At 50.4% G+C, this 12,527-nt stretch overlaps 1 protein-coding gene across 2 annotated transcripts in view; it reads right to left on the bottom strand.

Moving 5' to 3' along the window:
• Nucleotides 1-5,728, bottom strand: part of LOC137352774 (B-cell receptor CD22-like) — a 76,843-nt gene extending 71,115 nt beyond the window's left edge. Inside the window, exon 1 of one of the 2 annotated variants that reach the window (XM_068018580.1) lies at nucleotides 5,547-5,728. The gene's annotated coding sequence lies outside the window, so the exon portion shown is untranslated. The remainder of the gene's footprint in view (nucleotides 1-5,546) is intronic. The other variant, XM_068018579.1, reaches the window with a different exon arrangement.
• Nucleotides 5,729-12,527: the final 6,799 nt, after the last annotated feature.

Here is a 12,527-nt window from a genome sequence, read left to right as displayed (position 1 = left end):
TTGCCTTCCTGGCTCTGTATCCCATATAGTTTTGTTTTCCAATATGTAACCTATCTTTTTGCCTCTGCCCCTTCACCTGTGATTTTCATATTTGTTTGTGGGATGTGGGCGTCACTGGCCAGGCCAGCATTTATTGCCCATCCCTAATTGCCCTTGAGAAGGTGGTGGTGAGCTGCCTTCTTGAACCGCTGCAGTCCATGTGGGGTAGGTACACCCACAGTGCTGTTAGGAAGGGAGTTCCAGGATTTTGACCCAGTGACAGTGAAGGAACGGTGATATAGTTCCAAGTCAGGATGGTGTGTGACTTGAAGGCAGGACTTCGTCTCCACAAGGACTGTGCCGTGCTCACTCCTACCAATACTTTTTTAGAATTAGAATTAGAATTAGAACATTACAGCGCAGTACAGGCCCTTCGGCCCTCGATGTTGCGCCGACCTGTAAAACCATCTGACCTACACTATTCCATTTTCATCCATATGTCTATCCAATGACCACTTAAATGCCCTTAAAGTTGGCGAGTCTACTACTGCTGCAGGCAGGGCGTTCCACGCCCCTACTACTCTCTGAGTAAAGAAACTACCTCTGACATCTGTCCCACATCTATCACCCCTCAACTTAAAGCTATGTCCCCTCGTGTTTGCCATCACCATCCGAGGAAAAAGACTCTCACTATCCACCCTATCTAATCCTCTGATTATCTTATATGTCTCTATTAAGTCGCCTCTCCTCCTCCTTCTCTCCAACGAAAACAACCTCAAGTCCCTCAGCCTTTCCTCGTAAGACCTTCCCTCCATACCAGGCAACATCCTAGTAAATCTCCTCTGCACCCTTTCCAAAGCTTCCACATCCTTCCTATAATGCGGTGACCAGAACTGCACGCAATACTCCAGGTGCGGTCTCACCAGAGTTTTGTACAGCTGCAGCATGACCTCGTGGCTCAGAAACTCGATCCCCCTACTAATAAAAGCTAACACACCATATGCCTTCTTAACAGCCCTATTAACCTGGGTAGCAACCTTCAGGGATTTATGCACCTGGACACCAAGATCTCTCTGTTCATCTACACTACCAAGGATCTTCCCATTAGCCCAGTACTCTGCATTCCTGTTACTCCTTCCAAAGTGAATCACCTCACACTTTTCCGCATTAAACTCCATTTGCCATCTCTCAGCCCAGCTCTGCAGCCTATCTATGTCCCTCTGTAACCTACAACATCCTTCGGCACTATCCACAACTCCACCGACCTTCGTGTCATCCGCAAATTTACTAACCCACCCTTCTACACCCTCTTCCAGGTCATTTATAAAAATGACAAACAGCAGTGGCCCCAAAACAGATCCTTGCGGTACACCACTAGTAACTAAACTCCAGGATGAACATTTGCCATCAACCACCACCCTCTGTCTTCTTTCAGCTAGGCAATTTCTGATCCAAAGCTCTAAATCACCTTCAACCCCATACTTCCGTATTTTCTGCAATAGCCTACCGTGGGGAACCTTATCAAACGCCTTACTGAAATCCATATACACCACATCCACGGCTTTACCCTCATCCACCTGTTTGGTCACCTTCTCGAAAAACTCAATAAGGTTTGTGAGGCACGACCTACCCGTCACAAAACCGTGCTGACTATCTCTAATGAACTTATTCTTTTCAAGATGATTATAAATCCTGTCTCTTATAACCTTTTCCAACATTTTACCCACAACTGAAGTAAGGCTCACAGGTCTATAATTACCAGGGCTGTCTCTACTCCCCTTCTTGAACAAGGGGACAACATTTGCTATACTCCAGTCTTCCGGCACTATTCCTGTCAACAATGACGACATAAAGATCAAGGATAAAGGCTCTGCAATCTCCTCCCTGGCTTCCCAGAGAATCCTAGGATAAATCCCATCTGGCCCAGGGGACTTATCTATTTTCACACTTTCCAAAATTGCTAACCTTGTGAACCTCAATCCCATCTAGCCTAGTAGCCTGAATCTCAGTAATCTCCTCGACAACATTTTCTTTCTCTACTGTAAATACTGACGAAAAATATTCATTTAACGCTTCCCCTATCTCCTCTGATTTCACACACAACTTCCCACTACTATCCTTGATTGGCCCTAATCTAACTCTAGTCATTCTTTTATTCCTGATATACCTATAGAAAGCCTTAGGGTTTTCCTTAATCCTATCCGCTAATGACTTCTCGTGTCCTCTCCTTGCTCTTCTTAGCTCTACTGTCATGGACAGATACTTCTGCGGCGGGCAGATTGGTGAGGACGAGGTCAAGTATGTTTTTCCCTCTTGTTGGTTCCCTCACCACCTGTCGCAGACCCAGTCTAGCAGCCATGTCCTTTAGGACTCGGCCAGCTCGGTCAGTAGTGGTGCTACCGAGCCACTCTTGGTGATGGACATTGAAGTCCCCCACCCAGAGTACATTCTGCGCCCTTGCCACCCTCAGTGCTTCCTCCAAGTGGTGTTCAACATGGAGGAGTACTGAGTCATCAGCTGAGGGAGGGCGGTAGGTGGTAATCAGTAGGAGGTTTCCTTGCCCATGTTATACTATTCTGATCGAATATTTTCGAAAGGAAGTCATGCATTTCTCTAACGCCTTTCAGCACTTCACAGCCTGCTTTCCAATGAGTGACGCACAATTTCTGAAGTGTGGTCACTGTTGTACCAGCGCACAGAAAGATCCCATGAACACCAATGTGATAATGACCCAGATCATCTGTTTTTTTTTTAGTGACGTCGGTTGAGGGATAAATATTGTCCCCAGGACACCGGGGAGAACTCCACCCCTCCCTGCTCTTCTTCCAAATAAATAACAAGGCACAGTCATTTCCCCCCCCCGCTGCCCGCTCCCCCCCCACCCCCACCACCGTCCTAACTGATGAACCCAGTCGACTGTGGAAAGTCTCTGTCTCGTTGAAATCGGCCTGAACTAAACCCAGAATCTCAGTGGCCGTTCTGCGTTTCTTCCTTTCAAAGATTGCTCTGGACTCAATAGTATTTTGACCACTATTGAATAAATGTTCACATGCTTGTTGGGGCGCAAAAGGAATATGGCCCGTCCCCTTGTTGGTTCTGCAGAAAACTGTCTCAACCGCACTCAGCAAGGTACATGTCGAGGTGGGTTACAGGAAGAGAGGGACGTCAGAGTACAAATCCATGACTAAACATTGCACCACAGTTTAGCAAGACCACAAAAAAAAACTCAGTACCACATTTTATTTCGAGATTTGAAAAGAAGGGAAGCTATGATAAATCTGAACTGAACTTCTGTTAGGCCACACTTAGAGTACTGAGTCCTTTTCTGGTTGCCATATTATAGAAAGGCGCTGGAGAGAGTGCAGAGCCGATTTACACTGATGATGCGAGAAATGTGTGGGGATGCATATTAGGAAAGACCGAACAGTCTGGGGGCTCTTTTCTCTGGAAAAGAGAAGGCTGAGGGGTGACCTGATTGAGGTCTTTAAAATGATGAAGGGGGTTTCGATCGGGTAGACGTAGAAAAGATGTTTCCACTTGTGGAGGGAGAGACCAGAACTCGGGGCCATCAATATAAGACAGTCACTAATAAATCCGATGGGGAATTCCGGAGAAACCTCTTTCCCCAGAGAGTGGTGAGAATGTGGAACTCGCTCCCACAGGGAGTGGTTGAGGTGAATAGTATCGATGTATTTAAGGGGAAGCTGGATGAACACATGAGGGAGAAAGGAATAGAAGGATATGGTGATAGGGTGAGATGGAGAGAGGGGGGGTGGGAGGAGGCTCGTGTGGGGCAGAAACACCAGCACGGAGCTTATGGGCCGAATGGCCTGTTTCTGTGCTGTGGACTCGATGGAAAATGAACATCAGAAAATAATTCAACTTGTTTTCAAATATCAGTGCACCCAGTTGTTAAACTCTGGTGAACACCCTTAATCACCCAGGCTGCTCCTCCCCGCTCCCACTGAAAATTTCCCAATCTTTCCTGTTGAAACTGGTACGTTTAGTCCCCAATCCTGCCCGTCTTCCAGCCACGTCTCAGTAATGGCTGCTCTCTCATCGCCTCCAAGTTGAATTTGCACCTGCCATTCATTGAATGTATTCCGGAAACTCCGTGTCTTCGTATAAAGAACCTGTGTTTGGGCCACGCACTCTAACCAGTTCGTCTGCTGTAATGTTTAACGTCTCACCCAAAAACAAGGCGACTCGACAGTGCAGCACTCCCTCAGTACTGACCCTCCGACAGCGCAGCACTCCCTCAGTACTGACACTCTGACAGTGCAGCACTCCCTCAGTACTGACACTCTGACAGTGCAGCACTCCCTCAGTACTGACCCTCCGACAGCGCAGCACTCCCTCAGTACTGACACTCTGACAGTGCAGCACTCCCTCAGTACTGACCCTCCGACAGCGCAGCACTCCCTCAGTACTGACACTCTGACAGTGCAGCACTCCCTCAGTACTGACACTCCGACAGTGCAGCACTCCCTCAGTACTGACCCTTCGACAGTGCAGCACTCCCTCAGTACTGGCCCTCTGACAGTGCAGCACTCCCTCAGTACTGACCCTTCGACAGTGCAGCACTCCCTCAGTACTGACCCTCCGACAGTGCAGCACTCCCTCAGTACTGGCACTTGGGAGTGTCAGGTTGAATTACGCCTTTGGAGGGGTTACTGAAGCCAATGATCTTGACTCTGAGAGGGGAAAGAGAGAGAGAGACACACAAAGAGAGAGAGACACACAGAGAGAGGTAGAGAATGATAGATAGAAAGAGTGGCAGTGAGAGAGCAAAAACAGACGGAGAGGGAGAGAAAGACAGAGAGTGAGTCAGAGAGACAGAGACAGAGACAGAGAGAGAGAGACAGAGAGAGAGAGAGAGAGAGAGAGAGAGACAGAGGAGAATGGAAGAGACAGAAATTGAGAGAGCGAAAGAGGGGCAGAGAGAGACAGAGAGATATGAAGGCAGAGAGAGAGAGAGACAGAGAGAGAGAGTGAAAGAGACCGAAAAGCAGAACAAAAGTGACAAAGACAAAGAGGGACACAGAGGGAGAGAAAGAATGAGAGACAGAGAGACAGAGTGAGAGAAAGAGAGAAGCAAAGAATGTAACTGAAGGGGTGACAGCAAAGTGAAAGCATGGCCTCTCAGAAAATCACAGAACAACTGAATGAGACAGCACAGGAGGAGTCCATTCGGCCCATCGTCCCTGTGTTGGCTCTTTGAAAGATCCATCCCATTAGTCCCCACTCTCCCCCCGCTGCTCTTTCCCCCATCGCCCTGCAAAGTTTTCCCCTTCCAGTATTTCCCCAATTCCCCCCTTTTGAAAGTTACTATTGAATCTGCTTCCACCGCCCTTTCAGGCAGCGCGTTCCAGATCACAACAACTCACTGCGTCAAAAGAATTCTCCTCCTCTTCCCCCCCTCTGGTCCTTTTACCGGTTATCCTCAATCTGTGTCCCTCCGGTTACCGACCCTCCCGCCACGGGGGACAGTTTCTCCTCATTTGCCCAATCACAAAACCCCTTGCACGACGTTATCGACCGAAGGTAAGCTTGGTTCCGTGACCTACCCTGTATTTCGAGCGGGGAGTCAATCTTCACTGGCAGTGGGGAGTTGCGAGCATTCTCCGCGGTCCAGTCGGTATAAAACCAACTAGAAATAGTTCAACGTGTTCTCAACGGCTGAAATCCCCTTGTGAGTTTGAAAACCTTCAGTGGCCAAGGGAGGATGTGAGGGAGCAGGAGGAGGAAGAGATTAATTCAAGTATCGGTTCGTCATATAAAAGAGGCAGGTTCTGAGAATAATATACAAAGATGATGCAGATTAAGAACGTGCCTGATTGGCAAGTTAATAGCAGTCACATTAATCGAGTGACTCATATTTTCCATACCATCGTTTGCTGCAAATATTGATAAACAATCAGTGAAAATCTTTTCTCTCCGACTGCAATAAGAAACCTCTCTCCATCACTGGCTCCCCAGTAACGTTAGGACAGCACAAGGGGCCATTCAGCCCATCAGAGCTGCTCGCTATTCAATCAGACAAATGGCGGACTTGCCAGTCCAAGAAAACTTTGAGATCTCTGCAACCTCCACCCACATACAACCCTCCCTATCTCTGTAACCTCCTCCAGCACCGACAACACTCCCTATCTCTGTAACCTCCTCCATCCCCGACAACCCTCCCTATCTCTGTAACCTCCTCCAGCCCCTACAACCCTCCCTATCTCTGTAACCTCCTCCAGCACCGACAACACTCCCTATCTCTGTAACCTCCTCCATCCCCGACAACCCTCCCTATCTCTGTAACCTCCTCCAGTCCCTACAACCCTCCCTATCTCTGTAACCTCCTCCAGCACCGACAACACTCCCTATCTCTGAAACCTCCTCCAGCCCCTACAACCCTACCTATCTCTGTAACCTCCTCCATCCCCGACAACCCTCCCTATCTCTGTAACCTCCTCCAGCCCCTACAACCCTCCCTATCTCTGTAACCTCCTCCAGCCCCTGCAACCCTCCCTATCTCTGTAACCTCCTCCAGCACCGACAACACTCCCTATCTCTGTAACCTCCTCCATCCCCGACAACCCTCCCTATCTCTGAAACCTCCTCCAGCCCCTACAACCCTACCTATCTCTGTAACCTCCTCCATCCCCGACAACCCTCCCTATCTCTGTAACCTCCTCCAGCCCCTACAACCCTCCCTATCTCTGTAACCTCCTCCAGCCCCTGCAACCCTCCCTATCTCTGTAACCTCCTCCAGCACCGACAACACTCCCTATCTCTGTAACCTCCTCCAGCACCGACAACACTCCCTATCTCTGTAACCTCCTCCAGCACCGACAGCCCTCCCTATCTCTGTAACCTCCTCCAGCCCCTACATCCCTCCCCATTTCTGTAACCTCCTCCAGCCCCTACAACCCTCCCTATCTCTGTAACCTCCTCCAGCACCTACAACCCTCCCTATCTCTGTAACCTCCTCCATCCCCGACAACCCTCCCTATCTCTGAAACCTCCTCCAGCCCCTACAACCCTACCTATCTCTGTAACCTCCTCCATCCCCGACAACCCTCCCTATCTCTGAAACCTCCTCCAGCCCCTACAACCCTCCCTATCTCTGTAACCTCCTCCATCCCCGACAACCCTCCCTATCTCTGAAACCTCCTCCAGCCCCTACAACCCTACCTATCTCTGTAACCTCCTCCAGCACCTACAACCCTCCCTATCTCTGAAACCTCCTTCAGCCCCTACAACCCTCCCTATCTCTGTAACCTCCTCCAGCCCCTACAACCCTCCCTATCTCTGTAACCTCCTCCAGCCCCTACATCCCTCCCTATCTCTGTAACCTCCTCCAGCACCAACATCCCTCCCTATTTCTGAAACCTCCTCCAGCACCTACAACCCTCCCTATCTCTGTAACCTCCTCCAGCCCCTACAACCCTCCCTATCTCTGTAACCTCCTCCATCCCCGACAACCCTCCCCATCTCTGTCACCTCCTCCAGCCACTACAACCCTCCCGATCTCTGTAACCTCCTCCACCCCTACAACCCTCCCTATCTCTGTAACCTCCTCCATCACCTACAACCCTCCCTATCTCTGTAACCTCCTCCAGCCCCTACAACCCTCCCGATCTCTGTAACCTCCTCCAGCCCCTACAACCCTCCCTATCTCTGTAACCACCTCCATCACCTACAACCCTCCCTATCTCTGTAACCTCCTACAGCCCCGACAAACCTCCCCATCTCTGTCACCTCCTCCAGCCGCTACAACCCTCCCTATCTCTGTAACCTCCTCCAGTCCCTACAACCCTCCCGATCTCTGTAACCTCCACCCACATACATCCCTCCCTATCTCTGTAACCTCCTCCAGCACCGACATCCCTCCCTATTTCTGTAACCTCCTCCAGCCCCTAGAACCCTCCCTATCTCTGTAACCTCCTCCAGCACCGACATCCCTCCCTATTTCTGTAACCTCCTCCAGCCCCTACAGCACTCCCTATCTCGGTAACCTCCTCCAGCCCCTACAACCTTCCCTATCTCTGTAACCTCCTCCAGCCCCGACAACCCTCCATATCTCTGTAACCTCCTCCAGTCCTTACAACACTCCCTATCTCTGTAACCTCCTCCAACCCCGACATCCCTCCCTATCTCTGTAACCTCCTCCAGCCCAGACACCCCTCCCTATCTCTGCAACCTCCTCCAACCCCGACATCCCTCCCCATCTCTGTAACCTCCTCCAGTCATTACAACCCTCCCTATTTCTGTAACCTCCTCCAACCCATACAACCCTCCCTATCTCTGTAACCTCCTCAAGCCCCGACACCCCTCCCTGTCTCTGTAACCTCCTCCAGCCCCGACACCCCTCCCTATCTCTGTAACCTCCTCCAGCTCCTAAAACCCTCCCTATTTCTGTAACTTCCTCCAACCCTTACAACCCTCCCTATTTCTGTAACCTCCTCCAACCCTTACAACCATCCCTATCTCTGTAACAACCTCCAGCCCCCACAACCATCCCTATCTCTGTAACCTCCTCCACCCACATACATCCCTCCCTATCTATGTAACCTCCTCCAGCCCCTACAACCCTCCCTATCTCTGTAACTACCTCCAGCCCCTACAACCCTCAATAATTCTGAAAACCCCTCCAGCCCCTACAACCCTCCCTACCTCTGTAACAACCTCCAGCCACTACAACCCTCCCTATCTCTGTAAATTCATCCAGCCCCTACAGCCCTCCCTATCTCGGTAACCTCCTCCAGCCCCTACAACCCTCCCTATCTCTGTAACCTCCTCCAGCCCCTACATCCCTCCCTATCTCTGTAACCTCCTCCAGCCCCTACAACCCTCCCTTTCTCTGTAACTACCTCCAGCCCCTACAACCCTCAATAGCTCTGTAAACCCCTCCAGCCCCTACAACCCTCCCTATCTCTGTAAATTCATCCAGCCCCTACAGCCCTCCCTATCTCTGTAACTTCCTCCAGCCCCTACAACCCTTCCTATCACTGTAATCTCCTCCAACCCCTACAATCCTCACTGTCTTTGTAAACTCATCCAGCCCGGGCAAACCTCCCTATCACTGTACCTTCTTCCAACCCCTACAACCCTCAATAACTCTGTAACCTCCTCCAACACCTACAACCCTCGCTAACTCTGTAACCTCCTCCAGCCCCGACAACCCTCCCTATTTCTGTAACCTCCTAGAGCCCCTACACCCCTCCCTATCTCTGTAACTTCCTCCAGCCCCTACAGCTCTGCCTATCTCTGTAATCTCCTCAAACCCGTACAACCCTCCCTATCTCTGTAAACTCCTCCAGCACCTACATCCCTCCCTATCTCTGTAACCTCCTCCAGCCCCGACAACCCTCCCTATCTCAGTAATCTCCTCCAGTCCCTACAACCCTCCCTATCTCTGGAAACACTTCCAACCCCTACAACACTCCCTATCCTTGTAATGTCCGCCAGCCCAGACAACCCTCCCTATCTCTGTAACCTCTTCCAACCCCTACAACCCTCCCTATCTCTGTAACCTCCTCCAGCCCCTACAACCCTCCCTATTTCTGTAACCTCCTAGAGCCCCTACAACCCTCCCCATCTCTGTAACCTCCTCCAGCCCCTACAACCCTCCCTATCTCTGTAACCTCTTCCAACCCCAACAACCCTCCATATCTCTGTAAACTCCTCCAGCACCTACACCCCTCCCTATCTCTGGAACTTCCTCCAGCCCCTACAACCCTCCCTATCTCTGTAAACTCTTCCAACCCCTACAACACTCCCTATCCCTGCAACGTCCTCCAGCCGCTACAACCCTTCCTATCTCTGTAACCTCCTCCAGCCCCTACAGCCCTCCCTATCACTGTACCTTCCTCCAACGCCTGCAACCCTCCCTATCTCTGTAACCTCCTCCAACACCTACATTCCTCATTATCTCTGTAACCAACTCCAGCCCCTACAACCCTCGCTATCTCTGTAACCTCCTCCAGCCTCTACAACCCTCCCTATTTCTGTAACCTCCTAGAGCCCCTACACCCCTCCCTATTTCTGTAACTTCCTCCAGCCCCTACAGCCCTTCCTATCTCTGTAACCTCCTCCAGCCTCTACAACCCTCCCTATTTCTGTAACCTCCTAGAGCCCCTACACCCCTCCCTATCCCTGCAACGTCCTCCAGCCCCTACAACCCTTCCTATCTCTGTAACCTCCTCCAGCCCCTACAGCCCTCCCTATCACTGTACCTTCCTCCAACGCCTGCAACCCTCCCTATCTCTGTAACCTCCTCCAACACCTACATTCCTCATTATCTCTGTAACCAACTCCAGCCCCTACAACCCTCGCTATCTCTGTAACCTCCTCCAGCCTCTACAAACCTCCCTATCTCTGTAACCCCCTCCAGCCCCTACAACCCTCCCTTTCTCTGTAACTTCCTCGAGCACCTGCAAACCTCCCTATCTCTGCAAACTCCTCCAGCCACTACAACCCTCCTTATTTCTGTAACCTCCTCCAGCCACTACAACCCTCCCTATTTCTGTAACCTCCTCCAACGCCTACAACCCTCCCTATCTCTGTAAACCTCTCCAGCCCCTACAGCCCTCCCTATCTCTGTAACCTCCTCCAGCCCCGACAACCCTCCCTATATCTGTAACCTCCTCCAGCCCCGACAACCCTTCCTATCTCTGTAACCTCCTCCAACCCCTACAATCCTCACTGTCTCTGTAAACTCCTCCAGCCCCTACATCCCTCCCTATCTCTGTAACCTCTTCCAGCCCCTACACCCCTTCCTATCTCTGAATCACCTCTAGCCCCTACAACCCTCCCTATCTCTGTAACCTCCTCCAGCCCCTAAAACCTCCCTATCTCTGTAAACTGCTCCAGCCCCTACAACCCTCTCTATCTCTGTAAGGAAAGCATCTGCTCCTGGCAATTTAGAGTGATAGAGTCATAGATTTATACAGCAGAGAAACGCGCCCTTCGGCCCATTGTGTATGTGTCAGCCATCAAGCACCTATCTATTCTCATCCCATTTTCCAGCACTTGGCCCCTAGCCTTGTATGCTGTGACGTTTCAAATGCTCATCTGAATACTTCTTAAATGGTGTCAGGATTCCTGCCTTTACCACCTCTTCAGGCAGTGTGTTCCAGATTCCAGCCACTGTCTGGGTGAAAAAAGTTTTCCTCAAATCCCCTCTAAACCTCCTGCCCTTTACCTTAAATCTATGCCCCCTGTTTATTGACCCCTCCGTTGAGGGAAAATGTTTCTTCCATATCTAACCTATCAATGCCTCTCATAATTTTGTGTACCTCAATCAGGTCCGCCCTCAGCCTTCTCTGCTCTAAGGAAAACAACCCCAGCTTATTCAGTCTCTCTTCATAGCTGAAATGCTCCAGCCCAGGCAACATCCTGGTGAATCTCCTCTGCACCCTCTCCAGTGCAATCACATCCTTCCTATAGTGTGGTGACTAGAACTGTACACGGTACTCCAGCTGTGGCCTAACTAGCATTTTATACAGCTCCATCATAACCTCCCTGTTCTTATATTCTATGCCTCAACTAATAAAGGCAAGTATCCCATATGACTTCCGAACCACCTTATCTACCTGTGCTGCTGCCTTCAGTGATCTATGGACAAGTACATCACTGGGCGGCACAGTGGCGCAGTGGTTGGCACCGCAGCCTCACAGCTCCAGCGACCCAGGTACAATTCTGGGTACTGCCTGTGTGGAGTTTGCAAGTTCTCCCTGTGTCTGCGTGGGTTTCCTCCTGGTGCTCCGGTTTCCTCCCACATGCCAAAGACTTGCAGGTTGAAAGGTAAATTGACCATTAGCAATTCCCCCTAGTGTAGGTAGGTGGTAGGGAAATATAGGGACACGTGGGGATGTGGTAGGAATATGGGATTAATGTAGGATTAGTATAAATGGGTGGTTGATGGTCGGCACAGACTCGGTGGGCCGAAGGGCCTGTTTCAGTGCTGTATCTCGAAACTAAGCTGCACCAAGGTCCCTCTGACCCTCTGTACTTCCTCGGGTCCTACCATCCATTGTATATTCCCTTGCCTTGTTAGTCCTCCCAGAATGCATCACCTCACACTTCTCAGGATTAAATTCCATTTGCCACTGCTCTGCCCATCTTACCAGCCCACCAATATCATCCTGTAATCTAAGGCTTTCCTCCTCACTATTTACAACACCACCAATTTTCGTGTCATCTGCAAACTTACTGATCATACCTCCTAAATTCACGTCTAAATCATTAATGTACACTACAAACAGCAAGGGTCCCAGCACCGATCCCTGCGGTACACCACTGGTCACAGGCTTCCACTCGCAAAAACAACCCTCGACCATCACCCTCTGCCTCCTGCCACTAAGCCAATTTTGGATCCAATTTGCCAAATTGCCCTGAATCCCATGGGCTCTTACCTTCTTGATCAGTCTGCCCTGCGGGACCTTATTAAAAGCCTTACTGAAGTCCATGTCGACTACATCAACTGCCTTACCCTCATCTACACACCTAGTCACCTCCTCCAAAAATTCAATCAAATTTGCTGGACATAATCTTCC

Source organism: Heterodontus francisci, chromosome 39 (assembly GCF_036365525.1).
Source record: "Heterodontus francisci isolate sHetFra1 chromosome 39, sHetFra1.hap1, whole genome shotgun sequence".
Taxonomy (NCBI): Eukaryota; Metazoa; Chordata; class Chondrichthyes; order Heterodontiformes; family Heterodontidae; genus Heterodontus; species Heterodontus francisci.
This window is presented reverse-complemented; position numbering and strand designations above follow the sequence as displayed.